Source organism: Mercenaria mercenaria, chromosome 16, assembly GCF_021730395.1.
Source record: "Mercenaria mercenaria strain notata chromosome 16, MADL_Memer_1, whole genome shotgun sequence".
NCBI lineage: Eukaryota > Metazoa > Mollusca > Bivalvia > Venerida > Veneridae > Mercenaria > Mercenaria mercenaria.
The window spans coordinates 3,793,379-3,810,451 of NC_069376.1; positions in this window are offsets into that span (position 1 = coordinate 3,793,379).

Consider the following 17,073-nt stretch of genomic DNA (forward strand, 5'->3'; position numbering starts at 1 on the left):
TATTACAGTATATACAAAAAAAACGTATAATTAAAAAATCTATTTATTTACCTATACAAATTTTGTCAAAAATATTGCTTGTATTTCACAATTTAATATGAACAGCCAGAAAATAAACGTATTGCACCGTTTATGTTGCTGCAGCAATTTCATTTTATATACATGACCTGACAAAACTAGGTCATCAGCTCAAAAATCGGCAAGCAGTTTTACAAAAGCAGATTTTTAAAGTGTCTACTATATACATATAGAGAAAAGTGACCATCCCCCCTATAGCGGCCATTTTCTTTGACGAATCAAAATAATTTGAACAAGGAGCTGCGTTCAATAAACGCTTGATGCCCCCGCAACCAGGCAGAACCGTTTGAACAACTATGGTAGAGGACCACCCAAGGTATATCATGGTCAAATTTCATTATAATCCATTCAGTGGTTTTTGGAGGAGATGACGTTTAAGCACAAATGTTGACGACGGACAGACGCACGAAGGACACAGCGTGACCACAATAGCTCACCATGTGCTCAAGTGAGCTAAAAAGTTACAGTATTTATTTATTTATAGTGACAACAAATGACAATTAATCTTAACAGAATAATTATGTGGAACTTATAAAGAATCTTAATGCCACTTTTTTTGCTTACACTTCTTAATACCGTAGCTCTAGTACGATTATTTTAATCAATTATTTATTTATTTCTTCGCGTGTAATCCTGATATGAATAAATGGTTATCCCATTATGAATAAATAGTAAAGCAAGCACATTTTGTTTGTCTTCCATCAACTTATCGACACATTTCTTTGAATGACATAACCGTGTATCGCAGCTTGATTTTCTAAAAAACAAGAGGGCCTAGATGACCCTAGGCCGCTCACATGAGAAACACACCATAACAGTGTAAACATGTTTGACCTAATGATTTCATGGAAAAAAAATATTCTGACCAATTATCATTAAAATTGGAGCAAAAAATCTTGAGTTTGAAAAAGTACTTCCTTTGATTTGACCTAGTGACCTAGCTTTTTGACCCCAGATGACCCATATTCTAACTTGACCTAGATTTTATCAAGGCTATCATTCTGACCAAATTTCATGACGATCAATGAAAAAATACAGCCTCTATCGCATACACAAGGATTTTCTTTGATTTGACCTATTGACCTAGTGACCCCAGATGATCCATATTCGAACTTGACCTAGACTTCATCAAGGCAACCATTCTGACCAAATTTAATAAAAATCCAGTGTAAAATGAAGCCCCTATTGCATACTCAAGGGTTTTCCTTGATTTGACATAGTAACCTAGTTTTAAAAACCAGATAACCCATTGACCTAGATTTCATCAAGGCTATCATTCTGACAAAATTTCATGAAGATCAGTTGAAAAACAAAGCCTCTATCGCATACACAAGGTCTTTCTTTGATTTAACCTGGTGACCTACTTTTTGACCCAGATGACCCATATTCGATCTTGTTCTAGATTCCATCAAGGCAATCATTCAGACCAAAAAGATTAATTGAAAAATACAGCCTCCATCGCCTACAGAAGGGTTGATTTGACCTAATGACCTTCTTTTCGATCCCAGATGACCCATAATCAAACACAACGTAGATTTTATCAAGGCAATCATTCTGAACAAATTTCCTGAAGATCAACTGAAAAATACAGCCTGTATCGCATACACAAGGTTTTTCTTTGATTTGACCTTGTGACCTATTTTTGACCCAAAATAAACCATATTCAAACTTGACCTAGATTTTATCAAGGAAATCATTCTGACTTAATTCCAGGAAGATCAAGTAAAAACTATAGCCTCTATAGCATACAGAATGTTTTTCTTTGATTTGACCTAGTGACATAATTTTTTAACCCAGATGATCCATATTCAAATTAGACCTAGACTTCATCAATGCAATCAATCTGACAAAATTTCATGAAGATTAATTGAAAAATACAGCCTGAATAGCATACATACGATTTTTTCTTTGATTTGACCTAGTGACCTACTTTTTAATCCAAGGTGACCCATTTTCGAACTCGGCCTAGATTTATTTAAGATTATAATTTTGACTTAATTTCAGGAAGATCAATTGAAAATTACAGCCTCTATCGCATATAAAAGCTTTGCCTTTGATTTGACCTAGTGACCTACATTTTGACCCCTGATGACCCATATTCGGACTTGACCTAGATATTAACAAGGCAATTATTCTGTCTAAAATTCATGAAGATTAATTGAAAAATACACCCTCTATCGCATACACAAGATTTTTCTTTGATTTGACCTAGTGACCTAATTTTTGACCCTAGATGACCCATTTTCGAACTCGTCCTAGATTTCATTAAGGTAATCATTCTGACTAAAATTCATGAAGGTTTTTTTAACAAGAGGGCCATGAAGACCCTGTATCGCTCACCTGACCTATTGACCTAAAGATCATCAAGATCAACATTCTGACCATGTTTCATTAAGATATGGTCATAAATGTAGCCTCTAAAGTGTTAACTAGCTTTTCCTTTGATTTGACCCGTTGACCTAGTTTTTGATCAACATGACCCAGATTCAAACTTGACCTAAAGATCATCAAGATTACCATTCTGATTAAGTTTCGTGAAGATACAGTCATAAATGTTGTTTCAAAGCTTTTCCTTTTATTTGACCTAGTGACCTAGTTCTTAAACGCACCTTATCCAGATTTAAATTTAACCTATAGATCATCAAGATTAACATTCTGACCAAGTTTCATTAAGATACGGTAATAAATGTGGCCACTACAGTGTTAACAAACGTTTCCTTTGATTTGACCTGGTGACCTAGTTTTTGACCCCAGATGACACAATATCAAACTCGTCTAAGATTTTATTGAGGGTAGCATTCTAACCAAGTTTCATTTAGATTGGGCCAAAATTGTGACCTCTAGAGTGTTAACAAGCTTTTCCTTTGATTTAACCTGGTGACCTAGTTTTTGACCTCAGCTAACCCAGATTTAAACTTTACCTATAGATTATCAAGAATAACACTCTGACCAAGTTTCGTTAAGATATAGTCATAAATGTGGCCTCTAGAGTGTTAACTAGCTTTTCCTTTGATTTAACCTAGTGACCTAGTTTTTGTATTTACATGACCCAGATTCAAACTAGACATTGAGATTTTCAACATAAACATTTTAACTAAGTTTCATGAAGATATAGTCATAAATGTGACCTCTACAGTGTTAACAAGCTTTTCCTTTGATTTGACCTGGTGACCTAGTTTTTAATCCCAGATAACCCAATATCAAACTCCTCCAAGATTTTATTGAGGGTAACATTCTGACCAAGTTTCATAAGGATTTGGCCAAAATTGTGACCTCTAGAGTGTTAACAAGCTTTTCCTTTAATTTGACCTGGAGACCTAGTTTTTAACCCTAGATAAACCAATATCGAACCCATCCAATAAGGATAACACTCTGACCAAGTTTTATCAAGTTTGGGCCAAAATTGTGACATCTAGAGTGTTAACAATCGTTTCCTTTGATTTAACCTGGTGACCTAGTTTTTTACCCCAGATGACCCAATATCAACGTCTCAAAGATTTTATTGAGAGTAACATTCTGACAAAGTTTCATTAACATTGGGCCAAAATTGTGACTTCTAGAGTGTTAACAATCTTTTCCTTTGATTTGACCTGGTGACCTATTTTTTGACCCCAGATGACCTAATATCAAACTTGTCTAAGATTTTATTGAGGGTAACATTCTGACCAAGTTTCATAAGAATTGGGCCAACATTGTGACCTCTAGAGTGTTAACAATCTTTTCCTTTGATTTGACCTGGTGACCTAGTTTTTCACCCCAGATCACCCAATGTCAACGTAGTCAAAGATTTTATTCAGGGTAACATTCTGACTAAGTTTCCTAAGGATTTGGCCAAAATGGAGACCTCTAGAGTGTTAACAAGCTTTTCCTTTGATTTGACCTGGTGACCTAGTTTTTAACCTAATATCGAAATCCGTCAAGATTTTTTTAAGGGTAAGATTCTGACCAAGTTTCATTGAAATTGGGAAAAATTGTGACCTCTAGAGTGTTAACAGTCTAATTGTTGACGACGGACGACGGAAGGACGGACGACGGACACAGGGTGATAACTAAAGCTCACCTTTGAGCAGTTCGTGCTCAGGTGAGCTTAAAATACAGCCTCTACCGCATACACAAGTTGTTTTTTTTATTTGACCTAATGACCTTGTTTTTGACCCCAGATGACCAATTTTCGAACTCGGCCTAGATTTCATCAAGGTTTTCATTCTGACTAAAATTCATGAAGATTAATTGAAAAATATAGCCTCTATCGCATACACAAGGATTTTCTTTTATTTGACCTAGTGACCTAGTTTTTGACCCCAGATGACCCATTTGCAAACACGGCCTAAATTTTATCGTGGTTATTATTCTGACTAAAATTCATGAAGATCGGTTGAAAATTACAGCCTCTATCGTATACACAATGTTTTTCTTTGATTTGACCTAGTGACCTAGTTTTTGACCTCAGATGACCCTTTTTCAAACTCGGACTAGATTTTATCAAGATTACCATTCTGACCAAATTTTATGAAGATCAGTCGAAAAATACAGCCACTATTGCATACACAAATTTAATGTTGACAGACAGACGACGGATGCCGGACATCGAGCGATCAGAAAAAGTCACCTGAGCATTGCTCACGTATTTGTCTCAAGTTTTTACAAACTGAGAATTTTTTAAATAAACGAGGAAACTTGGAAAAACCTAAACCTAAAAAGTTGGATGTAACATGCATGTTGTACTACAGAAAAGTGGTCTTGATTTTTTCCAACGGAAAGTAATAAAAAAGTTACACTATAAATCTGTTTATTGTTACAACGGAAGTAATTCTAAACTATGGACCTGGTTCTTGTGCATGACATTCCGTCTGGTGATGTTGGACAATTGTGAGTAGTTACATCAAAATCCCTCCATGCATGAAAAGCCCCGGAAAAAAGGCATTCTTGAATCTGACCTTGGGCCTCTAAGTGTGACCTTCGACCTACAGACCTGGTTCTTGCGCATGACACTCCGACTCATAGTGGTGAACATTTGTGCCACGTTATATCAAAGTCCCCCAATAAATGCTCCGGAAATAGTTTTCACTTTTGTAATATCTGGCCTATAAATGTGACCGTGACCTTAGACCTAGGCACGTGTTTTATGCGCGTGAAAACCCGTCTCTAAATCAAATTGTGAATAATTGTGCAAAGTTACATCAAAATCTCTCCATGTATGAAGAAGAAATGCTCCAGACAGTCATTATTGAATTTGACATTTGACCTCTAAGTGAGACCTTTGACCTTAGACCTAGGGACCTGCTATTTTTGTATGAAGCCCTGTCTGATGTTGGTGAGCATTTATCCCAAGTTACATTAAAACCTTTCAATGTATGAAGAAGATATGCTCCATACAAAGTTGGTGGACGCCGCCCGTTCGCCCACCAGAGGCGTTTCAATCATACGTCGCGTTTTCCATACGAGCGTTTAAAATGGAGGTTATAACACACTAAATAGCTGTTTTTCTTAATTCTATATAAAACTGACCTATTTCAAATGACCGCAGCATACATTAGGACCCATTTTATATTTTAAATGTCTGTAACTTACATTTTCTTGAAGAACATTGTCAGTGCTAAATAAAAATATAATAATAATAATAATAATGATAATAATGGGGGTCATGTTTGATGCAAGAAAAATATTTTCAAACACACAAACTGCTAAATCAGCTAAAAAAGAGACCCCAAATTATAATTGTGGTATATAATCTAAGTTTTCATGAAAAATTCTGTCATGTTGTTATTTCATTCTGAAAATGCTATCTACATGTCAAGCATAGATCTGTTATGTGATTCTAGCAAAAAATAAGGAAATTTGTTCTACAGAGCGAAAAAAAAACTGACGACTATTTGAATCTTTCTTTTAATGTCTGTATGACTTTAAGGGTATCATTCTGACCAAGTTTCAATGCAATTGTGCCAAAGATGTGGAAGACAAATTACGACGGGAACAGGACGATCACATTTTGTGCTCTCAGGTGAGAAAATAACGTGTCATTGTAAAAAGCTAACGACCAAAACAGCATTGAACTAGCATGTCTTCTGTTCACAAGCAATCAACATAAACATAACTGTTAAAACTTAAAACAGTTCATATATATTATAGAAATTACATAAGGCAAACAAACAATACATCTACAATAGTCTATCAATCAAATATATATACACATGGTAATTGGTATACAGTCAAACCTGTCAATAAAGACCACTCTTGGGGGAGTCAAAGTATGGTCTTTATTGGGAGGTGTTCTTTATTCACATGTTAAAACACACTGTAAATAACAAAATAGGAAACAAAACATGTGGTCTTTACAGCCAGGTGGTCTCTGTTCAGAGGTGATCTTTAACACAGGTTTGACTGTAATTCAGAAAGAAAAACATTATCATATTCGTTTCTTATGTATAAATAAGTAAAACAAGAGCTGTCGCAGGACAGCAACGATCGACAATTCAACAGCTTTGTCAACTGAATGAAAACTAAAGTTGAAAAAGGGGCATAATTTTGTAAAAATGCAATGTAGAGTTATGGAACATTTGCACTGCATGTCGCATCATGAAAGTGAACAACTGTGTGAAGTATCAATCCTTTCCCATTAGTGGATACTGAGATACCAGCTTACATACAAAAACTTAACCAAAAACTGTCGAAAAAAGGGCATACTTTTGAAAATGCAAAGTAAAGTTATGCTAAGTGCATGTCAGACGATGACAGTGAACAAGTGTGTGAAGATTCAATCCATTCCCATTAGTGGATACTAAGATAACAGCTTACATACAAAAACTTAACCAAAAACTGCTTAGTCGAAAAAGGGGCATAATTTTGAGAAAAAAGTAGAGTTACAGGACCTGCTTAGTACATGTCAGATGATGATAGTGAACAAGTGTGTGAAGTTTCAATCCATTCCCAATAGTGGGTACTGAGATACCAGCTTACATACGAAACCTTAACAAAAAAGTTCTAAGACGACAAAGGGGCATAATTTTGTACAAAAGCAAAATTGAGTTATGGAACCTGTGCAACGTAAGTTAGTTTATTACAGTGAATAAGTGTGTGAAGTTTCAATCCATTCTCACAAGTGGTTACTGAGATACCAGCTTACATACAAAATCTTGTCCAAGTCAGGACGCCGACGCCGACGAATGGGCGAGTCCAATAGCTCTACTATTCTTTGAACAGTCGAGCTGGAAACTAGTCATTCAATGTATCAAGTAACCCAAATATTTTCTAAAAACTGCTTGTTTCTACATAGAAAAGTTTCCATCTATTGTTCAAACAAAGACTTTTTCACAATCAAACAACAATGGTGGCAGACTGTCACAAAATACGCCTATCATTGAACTTGGCTTAATTTAATGGCAATAATCCAAGAGTGCCTGGAGTGATCTGGCTGGTCATCGAACTTGGCTGAGATATTATGCCCACAAACATTGTCAGCAAGTCTGGTGAAGATGAGATGAAAACTGTTCGACTGAGAGAACGGACAAGGCTAAATTAGCAGATTTTTAATAATTTCAAGGGTCATAATCCAAAAGTGCCTGGGGCGATTTGGCTTGTTATCAAACTTTGCTGATAGTTTTAGTCAACAAATATTATCTGAAAGTTTGTGGAAGATCGGAAGAAAACTGTTCCACTAAGTGAGCGGACAAGACTAAATTCGCAGTTTTTTCCGAGTTATTCAAGGGCCATAACCCAAGAGTGCCTGGGGTGATTTGGCTTGTTATCGAACTTGGCCGAGATATTATGCCCTTAAACAGAGTCGTCAAGTTGGTAAAGATCAGATGAAAACTGTTTGACTTAAAGGGCGGACAATGCTATATTTCCAGAAATTCGAGTAATTCAAGGGCCATAACCAAAGAGTGTCTGGGGCGATTTTGCTGGTTATCTAACTTGGCCTAGATATTATGCCCAGGAACATTGTCACCAAGTCTGGACGAAAACTGTTCCACTTAAGAGAGCTGACATGATTTTTGACACCGACCATCCACCCGGCCATCATGTGTGTTCACATGATAAGCCTCTCTCTTTCCGAGACGGGCATATAAAAAGGATTCCTAGTTTTACTTTTTTATCAAAATTATATAACATCTGCTAAGAACTTGACAAGGTTTTCGCAAAAATATTTTCTATCTGGTATAATTATTAATGTCGTCTGCTAGACTACAAGCCATATGAGATAAAAAGGAATTTTCCCCTTTAATAAGAAGACTCCCGCATGAAAATATTAAATGTTTTAGTATATGACTAAGGCCTATGCAAACAAATAGTGATTTTGGTAATAACATAAACACAAGCCTCGCAATATATTTGTTCGAATTCTTAGTTCAAAATGCATTTAATGTTTACACAATTCCATAAAGAATATAACTTAACTTCTTTGCCGTGGTATGTCAAACACAGCAAAATGCATTTGCAACAGGGCAATGTCCAGGCATTTCTAAACAAACTATCTTAAAATAACACAAAAACATTGCTAACAATCAACATTGTTAACAATCAACATCAAAATGAAGCCAAATCAAACACTTACTTTCTAAGAAAAGCTGTTGTTTTTTTAATGCGCGCGTGACTGTTTCAAACCCTTCCACTTAATATTTACGAAACTTTACTTTTAAATTTTTCATAGAAAAATGAGCTCAAAGCGATATGTTTACACATTAGTGAAAGTCCGACATTTCTTCAGCAGCTAATTTAAGTAAAACAGTATAACTTGTCCCTGGTAATGGACATTAATATTACCAAGGAACAATATTCGAAGACGCTAACATAAACCAAGGGAACCAGCTACGAGAATTATATCCTTGGAAACGACCAACATCGAATATCGGCCCGGAAGAGGGTTACCGAGACGAGCCGGACGAGCACTAAACATTGATACAATAACGCAACGATGCATTCATTAGTAAATTAAATGGGCAGACGATAATAGTCTCAGAGACGCTGAGATAATGATACGTATGTGCATTAAGGTAGTTCTGCACTATTGAAAAAAAACGGAAGTGATGGCATAACGTCATTTATCCGGAAAATGCAGAATTAAGCCTGGATTCGGCGTACGGAAATAAAAATCAATTTATAAATTAATCGAAACCTGTGAGTAAATTTATTAAAATGGCACTGTTGCTTTACTTCTAAAAGTCAAAATATGATGTTCAAACACATGGCGCGTTAAAAAATCAAAATAATGTCTTAAAATTAACGTCAAATGTCCCGTTCCTTTAAGGAGGTAGGTTACCTTAATATTTGTATGTGCGTATGCCCAACCGCAAGCTAACATGACGATTTACGACGACGTTTACGACAAATTAAATGTGTTTATATATCTATTTTTTGAAATAAAATCATGAACCTGCCTCCTATCTGATGCTTAATGACTTAATAATGCAGAAATAATGATTAAATTGGCGCAGAACACTAAAAAACATTGTTGCCTTAAAATGACGTCACTGACGTCATGACTTTAGGTGCCAGCTAGAGCGAAAAATTAAAAACTTTTATTTTGAAAGTACGTAATTCTGTGCATTTCTTTATTTCAAATACCTTTAAAAAGCCCTTATTTGCTGAAATATTTTTATGAATCTTTCGCTATGAATAATGATGAAAACTGTGCTTCTTTTATCTAGTTATATTGAAATGCTATTCGGAATGTAAGAAAATAGATGATGGTAACTGATGTTATGGGATATATAGTTGAGTGAAAGGTTACTTATTACAGCAATTTTCAAATAAAAATTGTGCAGTTTGATTTTTAATGCACATTTTCCAGTTCCGCTGATGATTTGTTACTTATATACTAAAACAAAGTTCTAAAATTGTTCAAATTTCAGTAGAAAACTGTGGTATATTGACTTAAATTGAGTTTACCATGCAAACGAAGCCCGTGACCTATATATCTAAACGTAAAGTTAAATAGCGTTGACACTGGGCTATTTAGGGAACACAATTTCGGCTTTTAATTTGCATTTCAACAATATCCATGAGAATAGCAACACTCAAAACGATTTTTCCATAAAAATGTCAGATGAGACATTAAATTATACAAAATACAAAAAAAAAAAAAAAAAAATGCGGTTCAACTAATCTGAATTTACGCTGGTAACAAGGTAACCTACCTCCTTAATTATGGTAAAATATCTTAAAATTTTATTCGACAAATTTACATTAAATTTCTTGTGTTTATTTACATCTGTGTGAAGTTTCATCAAAATCTACACTGCAGAAAAAAATCTATTCGCGAAAATATTATGAAAGTGATGATTTTCCCATAAACCCCCATTATGAAATACTGCGTGAGGTCACAAAATCAAGCACAAGACCCTATCTGATTTGCGGAATTTTCCAGACATATTCTAAGTTCGGAATAATTAGTTTAAACAAATTCTACATTGCAGAAGAAATTCGATCCAAACGTGTTGAATTACCTTATCTAAAACAATGTGAAGAGATCGAATACACTGAATTAAATCAGTAATTTTCTTAGGAATGTGAAAGTCATTTAGTTGGTAGTAACTCGATTTAAATGAAACAGCTGTGTTTAAAATGCGACATATAAGGTCAGAGACCACTAATTCAAAAAAAAAAAGAAGAAAAAAGAAGGGAACTTACTGGAAATCAGATATTTTTAAGTCGTCAAGATCATTTATTGTAGGGATAACCCATGTTTTCATTATTATAACATCTGCAGAATCCCAGGGGAATTGGTTCAATGGTTGATGCCTGAGCCCGTGGGGATAGGAACATTCTGGAGATGGTATAACACGAAAAGAACATGCGCTAACGCTATTCTAGCATAAAACACGTTAAAACTAATAAATAAATATTTTCTTCCTAGCATCATAAACTTACAATGAAATTTTTGGGAACATCTGCGTTTTTTTTTTTCACGTTCACGTTATTTCCTTTTGAATAATCCGTTTTGGGGCCGTAATACGTTTACGCTTTGCCAAGGAACTAGCATGTATAAAAAGATGTATATATGTTAGGGCCTTTTTTCGACACCACGGAAGCACATTTTTTGCCTAGTTACTGCTATATGACCACAATACATAACAATATGGACGGAAATGTCACTGCGTTCACGCGGCGTTCAGCCTAGACTTCAGTTCGACATTACAACATTATAGATTCTATCAATATTAACATGCATATGTTTGATCACGTTGCTGCTGCTGCTTACTATACGTTTCACCTAAAAAGAAACAAACAAACGATAAATATTTAAGAAGTGATACTTTACTTGAGCAGTTTCCCCTTTCAATTTATACATTTGTATAATTCCCTGTCATAAAGAGAGAAAACCATTTCATACAACTGTTTTCAATATCAACCATGTGTAGGAAATACGATTATCGTATTATCAAAATGTATATTCTGGTATTAAACTCATGTTCTTTTCAACTTTCGAGGAAATTTTAACAGAGGAAAAAACAAGTGTTAATAAATTATATTTCTTTCCATTTTTCGCGCGTGGTTACGCCGTATAGTGCTTGAGCGGTATATAGTTCACACGTAAGCTGTATTCGTTGACTACAAAACCATATATAGCTTACATGGAATACAGCTCAATGTAAGTTGTATATGTAAAGATGCTGCATATCCCCGTATATATGGTTCATTTTTAAGTACTACTACTACTGTTGCTGCTGCTATTGCTACTACTGCTACAGCTGATACTGGAACTACTGCTTCCACTGTTGCTGCTGCCACTACTACTACTAATACTACTTCTCTTGCTACTACAACTACTACTACTGCTACTACTTCTGCTACGGGTACTGTTCCTGCTACTGCTACATCTACTGCTGCTGCAGTTACGGGTACTTCTACTTCTGCTGCTACTACTACACCTACCACAACTGCTACTTCTGCTATTGTGTCTGTTTATGATGCTGCTACTGCTACTGCTGCTGCTGCTGTCACTACTACTATTACTTCTTCTGCTACTGCTAATCCTACTACTGCTACTACTTTTGCTGATGCTGCTGCAGCTACTGCGACCTATACTTCTACTGCTACTTCTACTCCTACAACAGCTACTACTTCTGCCATTGCTTCTTTTGGTAATGCTGCTACTGCTACTGCTGCTGCAGCTACTGCTACTATTACTTCTGCTACTACCACTACTCTTACTAATGCTACTACTTATGCTATTTCTTTTGTTGCTGCTGCAGCTACTGCTACTACTAGTACTTCTGCTGCTACTACTACAGACACATCTTCTACTATTGCTTCTACTGCTGCTGCTTAAGCTACTACTACTTCTACTTTAGCTGCTACCAATTCTGCTACTACTGCTACTACTTATGCTATTACGTTTGTGCTGCTGCTTCTACTGCTATGACTGATGTTGTTGCTGCTACTACTGCTGCAGTTACTACTACTACTACTATTACTTCTGCTTCTACTACCAATGCCACTACTTCTTCTTTTGCTGTTGCTGGTACTGCTTCTACTGCTTCTTCTTCTTTCATTACTGCTACTGTTCAGCAAATACTGCTGCTCTGCTACTATTGCTTCTGCTACTAACGCTCCTATCTCTACTACTACAATTATTGCTCCTACTACTACTACTGCTAATGATACAGCTGCTGCTACTGCTACTAATGCTCCTACTTCTACGACTGCTACTGCTGCTGCTGCTACTGCTGCTTCCCCTGCAACTACTGCACCTACTTCTGATGATGTTGCTACTACTACTCCCTATGCTACTACTGCTGCTACAGCTGCTATTACTACTTCTATTCCTACTGCGACTGCTTCTGCTACTGCTGGCTGTTGCTACTACTTTTATTGTTGCTACTACTGATATTGCTGTTACTGCTAATACTACTCCTACTGCTAAGACTGCTCCTCCTGCTACTACTCCTGCTGCTGCTACTACCACTACTGATACAACTGCTCCTACTGCTACGATTGCTCGTACTGCTGCTACTGCTACTACTGCCACGATTGCTCGTACTGCTGCTACTGCTACTACTGCCAAGATTGCTCGTACTGCCCCTACTGCTACTACTGCCACGATTGCTCGTACTGCTGCTACTGCTACTACTGTCACGATTGCTCGTACTGCTGCTACTGCTACTACTGCCACGATTGCATCGTACTGCTGCTACTGCTACTACTGCCACGATTGCTCATACTGCTGCTGCTGCTACTACTGTCATGATTGCTCGTACTGCTGCTATTGCTTCTACTGCTACTACTGCTACGATTGGTCGTACTGCTGCTATTGCTCGTACTGCTCTTATGCTACAACTGCTACGACTGCTCCTACTGCTACTACTGCTTCTGCTGCTACTGCTTCTTCTGTTACTACTTCTACTACTGCCACTGTTACTGCTGCTACTGCTGCTGCTACTGCTACTATTCATACTGCTGCTACTGCAACTGCTGCTACTTCTACTGCTGCTAAAGATCAAATGTGAACTTCAAAAGCATTTGACCTAGTGGCTTAAGAGAAACATGATTACTTAAAAAAAATTGAGGGCGGCAACGCTCGACTACTCAATAGCCTTATTAACCCTTGCTGGACACGATTGATTTTGCCTATGCGACCAGTGTTGATCATGATCAACCTGCACATTTGTGCAGTCTGATCATGATCTGCACTGTTATAAATTCAGTCAGTAACTTTTTGGTATGCACCCCTGTTAACAGTTTATAGTGCTCTCACAACTGAATTATGTATCAGTCCATTTTAGAAATTTAGCAGTGTACGGGTTAAATGCATTTGAACAAGGCAGTCTGAAAACAGCCAAATCCCCCGCCACTGTTACGGAGTGAAAGGGAAAACAGTTGACTTTGAACTGTGACCTTTACATTGAACTGACATAGCTGACTCATAAATTACGCACATCTTCTTGATGAGTTGATCATTTGACCCAAGTTTCATGAAAATTCTTCTTAGGAGAACCAGAGCGGACACAAAATGGAAGGCCTTGACCTTAAGCCAAAATGGCTGAATCACAAGTTCTGCACATCATCTTCATGAGGTGATCATTTGACACAAGTTTCATGAAAATCCTTCAAGGGGTTTAGCAGATATGGAAGAGACATGAAAGTGTTACAGACAGGCGGAAGGACGGAAGGACGGACAGAGACATTTCCTATAACTCCAAGCAATTGTGGCTGGGAATTTATGAATATAATTAGATCTATATAAAAAATCGAAAAATTGAAATAATTTTGTAAAATTGCAAAATATGGTTATTGAACCTGTACACTGCATATCAGCTCACGACAGTGGGCATCAAGTGTATGAAGTTTCAAATAAACCCCATCAGTGGGTACTGAGATAGCAACTTGCAAACAAAACTTTAAACAAAACTGCTAAGTTGAAAACGAGGCATAATTTTGTAAAAAAAAAAATAATGCAAAATAGGTTTATGGAACCTGTGTACTGCATGTAAGATCAAGACAGTTAACAAACATGTGAAGTTTCAAAAGATTCCCATCAGTGGGTACTGAGATTCCATGTAACATGCAAAATTTTAACCAAAAATTCCTAAGTAAAAAATGGGAGCATAATTCTGCAAAAGTGAAAATAGATTTATGGAACCTGTGCTATAAATGACAAATCATGACAGCTAACAAGTGTGTGAAATTTCAGAGCATTCCCATCAGTGGGTACTGAGATTCCAGCTTACATGCAAAACTTTAACCAAAAATTTTTAAGTCGCAAAAAGAGGCATAGTTCTGCAAAAATGCAAAAAAAGTCATGGAACCTGAGCACTGCATGTAAGATCATAACTGTAAACAAATGCGTGAAGTTTCAAAGCATTCCCATTAGTTGGTAGTGAGATTAAAGGTTACATACAAACCTAATAAAAATTCTAAGTTGAAAAGGGGGCATAATTCTGCAAAAATGCAAAAAGAGTTATGGAACCTGAGGGCTGCATGTCAGATCATGACAGTAAACAAGCGTGTGAAGTTTCAAAGCATTCCCATCAGTGGATACTGAGATTAAAGAATACATGCAAAACATAAACAAAGATTTTAAGTCGAAAAAGGGACATAATTCTGCAAAAATACAAATAGAACCTGGGCACATCATGTCAGATCCAGACATTAAACAAGCGTGTGAAGTTTCAAAGCATTCCTATTAATGAATACTGAGATTAAAGTTTACATGCCACACTTAACTAATAATTTCTATATCGGAAAAGGGGCGTAATTCTGTAAAAATGAAACAGAGTTATGGAACCTGTGCACTGCATGTCAGATGATGACAGTAAAAATAATTGTGTGAAGGTTCAAATCATTCCCATAAGTGGGTACTGAGATTTAAGCATGTAAACTAAACTTGGACCAAAATTTCCACAAGACAGGTGACGGACAGACGGACGGACCAATGGACAGGGTGGCAACTCTTGCTCCCTCAATCTCTTCCCCATCCGTACCTCCAGGGAATATAAACACTACGTCATTCTGTCACTAAACTACACAGGTATTGAGAGTAACTGTGGTCAATTTGGGAACAGAGCTCAATTAACATGATTAACTGATTGATTAACTCTTATATTAATTTTTCACCTAGATTGATATACTCCACAACTTTGCGTGTTTCACTTGACTATTAACTTTCAATTGTGGTACCCAGACCAATTCTAACTTCCTTAGATCTGAATGCTGACTAAAATCTAAACTGAAAGTACACGACCAGTCGTGCTCGGTACACGACAAGTACCACAATCTAATCTCCGTCATTGTTTTTCTGTTTATAATATAATTCAGAAAGTCATTCAATACATCGTGACTCATCTTGAAACCGTGGATATAAACTGCTTGTAACAGAGAATTATTCTGTAATGTTTCCAACATTTCACGGCTCCAAGAACCAGACGATATAACAGTGAAACATTTCGACGACTTGTTCAACAGTACAGGAAGTTGGTCACCGGGACCCAAGTAGCGTATTTTATTGATCTGGAACAGTTCGTGCAATGCACAACAATGAATAATTTCACGTAAACTACGACCACTATATGTGTAGATATTAATTGACGCCATGTTGTTTTTATTGTGTACCACGAGCTGTGCTAAATATGAAAAGTATTTTTCTTCTTCACAATCTTCACTAAAGAAAAAATCTTGGCAGCAAAGTTTGAGTTCCTTATCGCTCGTGTTTTCTTTCATACAAGAAATGTACATGTCTTGTATGTCTTTCAGAGGTTTACAGTCCTCATCAGTCGTGGATCTGTATTCGTTCGTTCTCTTATCTTCGCTGATAACAGAAAGAAATTCCTGTGATACTGAAGAAATGATTTCTGCATTCACCATTCCGCTGATGAAAACAAACACTGTCGACATGTCAAGAATACTTTGCAGACTTCTGCATTTGTTTAGAACAATGTTTTTGACATCACTTTCATTTTGACAGCTAATGTACAATGCACAGAAAAATTCCTGTACAGTTTTGTGTGAAAATGAAAATTTCGAAATTTGTTTGGTTAGTGTCTTTTCTGTACTTTGTGTTAATATTCCTGAGTCAAGACTTAATTTCAAATACTCCGAGGTTAGATGTTTCTCTGTCATTGACTGGCTAAACACAAGCGTGCTTTCTTTGTTTTCACTGAATAACGTTTCAAATGCTAATTGTCCTAAAGCTTGCAGAAATGTGTAGTGTTCCTTACAATATTCATGTTCACTGAAACATTGTAGGATATCACTCTGGGACTGTTCGCGCGACTGTTGCATGTCGGGATATTTTTCAAACGTTCGTTTAAGGAGCAGATCAACAGTCTGACCATATAACTCAGTTCTAGATGCTCCTAGCTCTATTCCATCACACCATAAACACAAAAGATACATCAGTAAGAGCGGAATAGTTTCTAAATCAGAAATGCCTCTATCACTGATAGCGCGATCAAAGTCCAGAATATGTTTTTCTATGTCTGTTTTACCACATAACAGTGAGATCACAGTCCTCTTTAAACTTTCAGCAGATGCTTCACTAAGTCCAATAAGTTCCAACTT